Below are 8579 nucleotides of genomic sequence, written 5' to 3' on the forward strand. Positions count from 1 at the left end.
GTAGAGACCAATGGCCTCACTAATGGCATTTCAACCTGTGCGGTCCGAAGCAGCCATTATGACACGCTCTTCTACACCAATGTTCTCAACGGCTGGTACAGGGGGCTTACCTTTGGGGTCAATGCCAGAGTTTTCTTAGCCGAGGACAGAATTGCAGATTTATCAACCACATGCTTGCTTTTCCTGAACTCCTCTCTCAGGTCAGCATGGTGGTTCCAGGGACTCCTGATCCTGATAGCTTCATGTGTCCTAGCCTTATCTCTTGCAGGACTGAAGATGAGGCGCACATAGTTCGGGCTGCAGAGCTGCTGGTGCCAAGCTCCAGATCCCAAATGTATTCTGGTACCCTCCTTCATAACAGCGGATCTTCAATGGTGGTCAACCCCCAGCAACCTTTCAGTGGTAACCTCCTTCCAGGATCCCTTCCCACAGATTACGGTTACAATAGACTCCACCCTCTTAGGTTGGGTAGCAATGTTGGATCACCTCGTGGTGTACGGTCTGTAAAGGCCCTTAGCCCCCCAGGACAGAATGTCTCATCAACTACCTAGAACTCCTGGCCGTTTATCTGGCATTGAAAGCTTTCCAGCCTTCTTTCAACAGAGTGGATCGAATTTTCACTGACAATGCTTCAACCGGGGATATTCCTGAGGTTTCCCAGCCTGGGTCTAAATGTACTGAGACTAGTCTCGAGCTTTACCTTAAGGTGACTAAAGGTACTGGGGCTAATCCCGAGGATCCCCAAATGGGCTATAATCGAAACCAGCAGGACCGTAATGTGATCCCCAAGCTTTCCCACAACAATCTTGTGGTTGTACCGGGTCCCTGCTGAAGGGGGCAAAGGAGGGCAAGGGACCCAAGTCTTCAAGCACCGGCCCTGCCGAGGTTCCCTCATTTAAAGCTATTTCTTCACAGAAACTAAAGGGGCCGGAAAGCGCCCCACGTCTGCTAGTACCGGCTTTGCCGAGAGGACTAAAATGGATTACAATGCCCCTACAATCCCTCTGGTGACACAGATCCCTTCAGGCAGTAACAAAATGTCAGTTCAACCCACGCGGTCATACTGCAGGAGGTACGTAAACCTTCTCCAGCATTGGATCTTTCATGGATTCACATGCTTAGAATATTCCCCGTCGTCAGACTGGGAACCCTCGGTACACATATATATAGTCATTTCCAATAGGAAAAACTTCTGCCCTATCCCCGTCTGCGTCCTCTACGGGGCCGCCCACGTACGCCCCGTTGGACGTGATGGTATATAAGCCCCGCCCCCGCGGGTCCCTTCAGATTTCAACCGTCTCCAAAGATAGTGGGATCTCCTTGTGTATTTTCTTCAAATACTTATCGATTGTTTCTTACTCCTGCGAGTTGGTCTGTTTGGTCCGCTTCCAACTCCTACGAGTTTTGTTAGTTAATCTGGCAATAATGTCGGGTAAGCCTCTTTTCCGCCCGTGTGCCACGTGCGGTCTAAAGAAGGTTTATGAAGGGGATGGCCACCTTGACTGCATCTACTGCCTTCACCCCCACCACTCGGCGGACCAATGTGATATCTGCAAGGGGTTTTCCCAAAAAACCCTGAAGGACCGGAATCGGCGACTGGTCTCGTGGCTGAACGACGGCGCTGGAGCGTACCCTCAATCGGAGGTAGGATCGGTGCGCAGTATCGCCTCAGCGAAAACATCAGAAGCCTCCCGACGCTCACATCCGTCGGAACCTCCGGCCAAAAAATCACGGCCTACGGGGAAGGACGTGCCTCGAAGTCATTCCTCTAAGGCCTCATCGAAAGAATCGACGAAGAAATCATCTTCCTCTTCTTCTTCGTCGAAGAAAGACAAGGACAGGCCAAAATCCTCCTCGAGCGATCAGAAAAGATCAGCTACGAGTAGAGAGGCGGATAAACACAGGGAGAGCTCCGCGAAGGCGGGACCGCCTAAGCCACCTGCAGGCCTTCCGTCGACGACGACGATGGCGACGATCCAAGTGCCCACTCCGTCACAGTCCCCCGCCTTTCAAACGGGCTCATCGTCGACGACGATTCCCTCGTCGACGGAGTTCCAGGCCTGGAGGCCAGAAACGTTCGACATGGGGCTACCCGACACACTGCTACAAGAACAGCCAGTTTCGATCACCTCCAAAGAGGACGACGGCTTCAGAATAGTGAGCCCGGAAGACCTGGGGCTACGGCCCAGATTTCCTTCTGGTGCAACCTGCTCTCAAGTTTTCACCCAGCCTCCAAACGCCCAGGCTACTCTCTCCATGGAGGTACTTTCCTCCTTACACTCGCTCTTGAAGTCCCTGGACGAAAGGCTCCCGCCTGCTCCGACGACTCCCCTCGTCGACGAGCCCGGACCTTCACACCGCCCGACTAGATCGGTCGTGGGCCCAACTGCTCCAACAGTCCAGGAAGAAGGTGAGCTCTCGGACTCCCTCTCTGAACAGGGGTCAGCTTCTAATATCTCCCTCTCGCCGTCGAGAGACCCGTCATGGGTTTCGGATGTGGAGGTGGATCCTCCGAAAAGTCCCATTCACCCATCTCCACCGGACGACATAGGGGCCTTCCATTCCATGATGGAAAAAGCCTGCAAGGAGTTCGGTTTGACCCAACAAGAAGAAAAGAAGGACTGCTTCCTCTTTGACCACATGGGCAAGAATAGGCGTTCCGTTTTTTCGATACCGATACTGGACCACGTATGGAAAGAGGGCGTCCAAACCATGCGGCATCCATTCTCGGAACCTGCGGTCAAAGGCCGCGTAGAGAAAAAATTTAAAGTTCCAGATTCGACGCCAAAATGCCTCTCTGCGCAACCCACGCCTGACTCGGTGGTATCGGCGGCGGCGACGAGAAAGGCAAAGGCCCAGCATAAGTGCTCTACCCCGCCGGACTCCGAAGCTAGACGCCAAGACGCTTTCGGTAAGAAGATCCTGTCAGTGGGAGCGTCAACAGTGAAAGCAGCGAACTCCCTGGCAATCATGGCCAGGTATGACAGGGAGATGTGGCACAGACTGGCACCCATTTTGGACCACCTCCCCGAAGAACACAGAAAATCAGCTATGTCCCTGGTTCGTGAAGGAGAAGAAGCCTCGAACCATGCTATCAATATAGCGGTGGACCTGGCAGACTCGGGGTTCAAACAAATTAACAATGGAGTGGTTCTACGACGCCAGGCCTGGCTCAAATGCACCAACTTTAGACCCGAGGTGCAATATAAGGTCGTCGACATGCCTTTCGAAGGTGACCACCTGTTTGGCGAAAAGGTGGATGAGGCCTTGAAAGGAATGAAGGAGGACTCTGAGACGGCGCGCTCGCTGGGCTCCCTCCAAAGCGGTAAGCCCTTTCGTTCCTTTCGCCCCTTTAGAGGAGCTACGGGAAACGCACGATTTGCGGGATCCAGGGATAGAGCATTCGGGAGGTCTTCATATCCGTCCCAAGGTTATAGACGCGCCTCACAGTCCTCGACCCGACGCAGAAATTTCCAGGCCTCTAAGACGTCCCACTTACTCGTCGTCGACGGGAAAACAAAAAGATCAACAATGACGTTCTAGGAGGGAGAGTGTCAAGTTGCGTCGAGGAATGGGAGTCTATTACGACAGATCGGTGGGTTCTGGACACGGTGAGACTGGGACATTCCCTAAGATTCAAATCCAGACCTCCAAAACGTCCACCGATATGCCTGTCTCAACCACACCTAAGCGTCTTGCGTCGAGAGGTTGCGCTCATGCTAAAAAAAGGCGCCATCGAGTTAGTACCTGCCTCACAGAGAGGCTTACGGGTTTACTCACGCTGCTTCGTAGTAAAGAAACCAAACGGGAAGTGGCGCCCCATCCTCGACCTACGGGACCTCAACAAAACCCTGCTGAGTCAAAAGTTCAAGATGCTTACTCTACAGGAGGTAATCAGATCGGTCCAAAAGAACGATTTCCTAGCGTCTCTGGACCTCCAAGATGCGTATTTTCACATTCCGGTGCGCACTCACCACAGGAGGTTCCTGAGGTTCCTAGTCGGCCAAACACACTACCAATTTACTGTGCTCCCTTTCGGCCTGAAGTCCTCCCCAAGAACCTTTACAAAGTGCCTAGCACCCGTAGCAGCCTGGCTGCGGAAGGAAGGGCATCACGTTTACCCGTACCTCGACGACTGGCTCGTGAGGGGATCCTCCCCAGCGTCGACCAACGACAGCCTATGGACCACCTTGCGACTGCTACAGCGTCTGGGATTTGCAGTGAACTACGAAAAGTCTTCACTAAAGCCCTCGAAGAGCTTGAAGTTCCTAGGTGCTCAATTCGACACCCACACGGGACTAGTGAAACCATCCCGGGAAAGGTTGTTGAAAATCAAACACCTGACAAGCCAACTTCGTTTACAGAGAAGGTTGTCAGCAAGAAAATATGCGGCTCTCCTCGGCTCCATGGCATCGTGCATCCACCTAGTCGCGAACTGCCGGTTGTTCATGAGACCTCTACAGGAGTTCCTATCAGACAGATGGAAGCAGGCCACAGGCCGCTGGTCGGACAAGATAATAGTCGACGACGAACGAGTTATCAAAGCCATCCGATGGTGGAAAGTGGCGCGCAACCTGGACAGAGGGGTCCCCTTGCAGGAGCCGGAATTTCAGAACACCATCATTACAGATGCCTCTCTGTCGGGCTGGGGAGCACACATGTCACGTCACCAAACCCAAGGCAGGTGGTCGTCGACCGAATCTCGCCTACATATCAACGTCCTGGAGCTAAGAGCGGTGAGATGGGCCCTGAAATCTTTCCTCCCACACATCAAGGGGTCAAAAGTAAGAGTGCTCACGGACAATACGACAGCTATGTTCTACCTGATAAAACAGGGTGGCACCAGATCCAGGACCCTCTCGAAGGAAGCTCAAAAGATCTGGCATTGGGCTTTAAAACACCACATCTCCCTAGTAGCATACCACCTACCGGGAGCGAAGAACTTACAGGCGGATTCCCTGAGCAGGACGATGTCACAAATACACGAGTGGGAGCTGGACTCCACTCAACTCGGGGAAATCTTCGAAAGATGGGGGACCCCGTCGATCGATCTCTTCGCCACGGAAAGAAACCGAAAATGTGCTCAGTTCGCGAGCAGATGGCCCCAAACAGACTCCCTGGGGGAAGCGTTCTCGTTTCCGTGGACAGGCAAGTTCCTCTACGCCTTCCCTCCATTTCCCCTCATACGGAGGACGATCCAGGGGATCCACAGGTACAATTGCCGGGTCATCCTAGTGGCCCCGCGCTGGCCGAGGCAACCATGGTTCTCAGACCTCCTTCATCTGTCGCTGGATCAGCCGATACCATTCAGGAAAGTACCGAACCTCCTGTCCAGGGACGAGGGGACCGTGTGGCACCACAATCCGGACAGCCTGAACTTAACTGCATGGCTCCTGACTTCTCGGAGTTCGGGAACCTAAAAGTCTCGACTGATTGCCGAAGGATTCTGCAGGCGGCCAGAGCCCCGTCCACTAACAAATCATATGCAAGCAAATGGAAAAGGTTTTGTATATGGTGTCAAACACAACAAAATATACAACCTTTGGAAGTAACTCCGGAGCAAATCCTCCCGTATCTTCTTCATCTTGCGGAAAGCGGACTGTCATCATCGTCAATCAAAGTACACCTGGCGGCTGTTTCAAGATTTACCAGAAGAAGACAGTCCCCTCCACTATTCAGTGACAGGCTAGTGAAGCATTTCATGAAGGGTCTGTTTAGAACCTTCCCTCCGGAAAAACGGTTCCCACCGTCGTGGAGTCTGAACACGGTTCTAGCTGCCTTAATGAAGCCTCCCTTTGAGCCAATGTCCTCTTCATCTCTACAATTTCTATCTTGGAAACTCGCGTTCCTAGTTGCCATCACTTCGGCTAGAAGAATGTCGGAACTACAGGCATTGGTCATAGACCCTCCATATCTGAGGTTCTTTAAGGACAAAGTTATTTTATCAACTAACCCTTCATTCATCCCAAAAGTACCGTCGGTCTATCATAAGCACTCGACCCTGGTACTCCCTACTTTCTTTGCATCTCCTTCGTCGACGGCGGAGAAGGCTCTTCACACTCTGGACGTCAAAAGGGCACTAAAATTTTACCTACAAAAAACGCAAGATATCAGAACCACCAGACAGCTATTCGTCGCCTACGGCCCCTCGGCTAGGGGTAAGGCTATCTCCAAACAAGGTCTGGCTCGCTGGGTCTCCTCGGCGATTACCCTGTGTCATTCCAAGGCCGGGAGACCTCTACTACATCGTCCCAGAGCCCATTCCACGAGATCGACATCTTCCTCCGTGGCTCTATGGGCAGGAATTCCGCTGACGGACATCTGCCAGGCGGCGGCATGGTCTGTTCCGCACACGTTTACGCGCCACTACTGCCTGGAAAAGCAGCACGCGGATGAGGTACAAATGGGAAGGGCAGTGCTTCGCCACCTTTTTCAATGAGGTAAGCCAAAGTTTCAAGTAAAATGCTGCCTATTATTATTATTATTTGGCCTCAGCTGGTTTTTCTGAGTGTATACATGGAGGTGCATAGTTTATTGACCTAAACATAAGTGGTTGGGTAGATATGTGCGCAAGGGGTGCATACTGAGTCATATGACATAGCATTGTATGGCGAAAATCCGTTTCGTATCAGTATAATAAGTTGTTGCTTACATACATGGTGTAAACGGTAGTGTTTGGGGGTGTCTCTACGACTGTAAGTTACATTGCACTCTCACCTCCTTCTTGATGTTACTGCTTTACAATCTATTCTAAGCATGTGAATCCATGAAAGATCCAATGCTGGAGAAGGGAGTAGTTTCTTACCTGTAACTCCATTTCTCCAGCATTGGTATCTTTCATGGATTCACATGCGCCCTCCGGCCTCCCCGGACTGCAATGTGGAAGATTGGTATGCAAGCAAGTTTTCCCCCCGTTATCTTGGAGGGGTCGAAATCTGAAGGGACCCGCGGGGGCGGGGCTTATATACCATCACGTCCAACGGGGCGTACGTGGGCGGCCCCGTAGAGGACGCAGACGGGGATAGGGCAGAAGTTTTTCCTATTGGAAATGACTATATATATGTGTACCGAGGGTTCCCAGTCTGACGACGGGGAATATTCTAAGCATGTGAATCCATGAAAGATACCAATGCTGGAGAAATGGAGTTACAGGTAAGAAACTACTCCCTTCTACAAGAGCACAGCACAAAAAGTAAATGGTTTCTGTTGACTGTTTCTTGCCTTATTATCTGACCTTGCAGCCTCTAGCATCCATGTCTTATCGTGCAATCTGTCAGCTATTGCAGTTTATCTTTCTACAGATAATTGCTCATTTTCTCAGACAAATCCAGTAATCAAGAGGCGTTTTGCTGGTTTTCTGCCGGTCAGGCCTCCTCACCCTAAATGGGATTGAAACATTGTCCTTACCGTTTTGTTTCACAAGCTGTTTGAACCAGTGGCCACTATGGAGCTAAAGTTTCTCTCCTCTAAAGTGGCCTTCTTGATTGCAGTAAGAATAAACTAGTTTCAAGCTCTGTCGAAACACCCGTTCTTATCCTTTCACAAGAATAAGTTTGTGCTTCGCACTACTTCTTTCCTTCCAAAAATTGTCTTGAGTTCCACAGAAATCTGTTCACATCTCTACCAGATTTTTTTCCGAACCCGGTTTCGGATGCGAAAGGGGTCTACATAACCTGGATGTCAGAAGAGCTCTAAGGGTTTCCTTGACAGAACAAGAAAACTTAGAAGTTACTCACAACTCTTGTCACTTTTGGTGACCCAAAGGGGAAACCGGCTTCAAATGTGCCTCTCTCGCTGGATCGATTCATGCACCTCCGAGGCATATGCAATTCAAGGCCTTCAGCCCCAAGAGGCATTCATGCACATTAGGTCTGTGGCAAAGCGTCTACTGTTGTCTTCCAGAAATATGTTCCTTGAGAGTCCATAGCCAGGGCTGCTATTTGGGCTTCTCCCTTGGCTTTCTGCGGACACTATTGTCTTGACCGGAGCTTCCAGGCTGATGCCGAGTTCGACCAAGCAGTTCTTAAGAACTTGTTCCAATAAGGGACATTTGCATCATCCCGTTTCTTTGGTCAGTGCTTGGGAATCTCCCAAAAGTATGGAGGAAAGGGTATAGGGCGTAGGAGTATAACAAAGTTGCTCACCGTAGTGACTACCTTACTCTTAGTCCATAGTCTCCATTCCTCCATACTCCCTTCTGCCGTCCCCTCTAAAACGTATCCTCTATATTGTTAATGGTCCTCCGACTTTGGCGATGGAAAAGGACTGAAGGGTGATGTGTGGGGCGGAGCTCAGGAAGGCGGGGCTACGGTCACGTGTGGTGGCTCTGTGTAAAAATAGAAGCAACAAGTGATTTTTGATGCTTCAAAGTGCTCTGGTCCCGTCCTGATAGACTGAATATCCCAAAAGTATAGAGGGAAGGGGACTATGGACTTAGGAGTAAGGTAGTCACTACGCTGAGTAACTTTATATGTGCATTCAGGGCTCTTTTGCTTCTCATGCTAGTGGATATAGAACAGAACTCTGACCATTTGCTTCAGGATTTCTTTGTGTCCCAAAACCCATAAAATCCTCCTCCT

This window comes from Ambystoma mexicanum, chromosome 1q (genome assembly GCF_040938575.1).
Source record: "Ambystoma mexicanum isolate Mex_15411 chromosome 1q, UKY_AmexF1_1, whole genome shotgun sequence".
Classification (NCBI taxonomy): domain Eukaryota; kingdom Metazoa; phylum Chordata; class Amphibia; order Caudata; family Ambystomatidae; genus Ambystoma; species Ambystoma mexicanum.